Source organism: Colobus angolensis, unplaced genomic scaffold (genome assembly GCF_000951035.1).
Source record: "Colobus angolensis palliatus isolate OR3802 unplaced genomic scaffold, Cang.pa_1.0 Scaffold44, whole genome shotgun sequence".
Taxonomy (NCBI): Eukaryota; Metazoa; Chordata; class Mammalia; order Primates; family Cercopithecidae; genus Colobus; species Colobus angolensis.
Window position 1 is genome coordinate 6,894 of NW_012117821.1, and position 885 is coordinate 7,778.

The following is an 885-nucleotide window of genomic DNA, read 5'->3' on the forward strand; positions in this document are numbered from 1 at the left end:
GTTTTCAGTAGAGATGGGGTTTCACCATGTTCGCCAGGATGGTCTTGATCTCCTGACCTTGTGATTCCCCCACCTCGGCCTCCTAAAGTGCTGGGATTACAGGTGTGAGCCACCGTGCCCAGCCAACAAACAAGTTTCTATTCTCCTTGAGCGCTTACAAGAAGCTAATATTATACTTACTAGATAATTAGAATCAAATCTATAAGCTTTAAGATTTTAAGTCGTCATTCTTATGAAAAACATTATTTCCCTTTTTTTTGGTGAAAAGATATACATCTATTTAGAATCAGCCAGCTGGACTCGGTTTAGATGATCCCAAGTTTGTTGGCAACATCCAAAGCATCGTAATCAGGAGCCTGTCGAACATATGCCTTCTTCTCTCCATCAGGCCGAATCAGGATGTTGACCGTGGCCACATCCACGTCCCAGAGCTTCTTCACAGTCTGTTTGATCCGGTGCATTTTGGCTTTAACATCGACAGTGAACACAAGCGTGGTGTTGTCTTCTATCTTCTTCATGGCTGACTCAGTGGTCAGTGGAAACTTGACGATAGCATGGTGGTCAAGCTTGTTTCTCCGGGAGGCACTCTTCCCAGGATATCTGGGCTGCCTCCGGAGTCGCAGTGCCTTGGGATGCTGGAAGGTGGGGGAGGTGCAGATCTTCTTTTTTGGGGGGCTGTGGACACATTTCAACACTGCCTTCTTGGCCTTTAAAGCCTTTGCTTTGGCTTCAGCTTTAGGAGGGGCAGGAGCTTCCTTCTTCACTTTTGGTACCATCTTGTGAAAAGCGAAAAACATGATTTCAATAATAAGTTTTTTACAGTAAATCTGCCTAATAGTAGTTTCCAAAATACTTTTGGTAATTTTTAACCTTAAAATTAAGCTA

The 885-nt window shown here is 43.8% G+C and overlaps 1 pseudogene; it reads right to left on the reverse strand.

Moving 5' to 3' along the window:
- Positions 1-305: 305 nt before the first annotated feature.
- LOC105522657 lies at positions 306-776 on the reverse strand (annotated as a pseudogene).
- Positions 777-885: the final 109 nt, after the last annotated feature.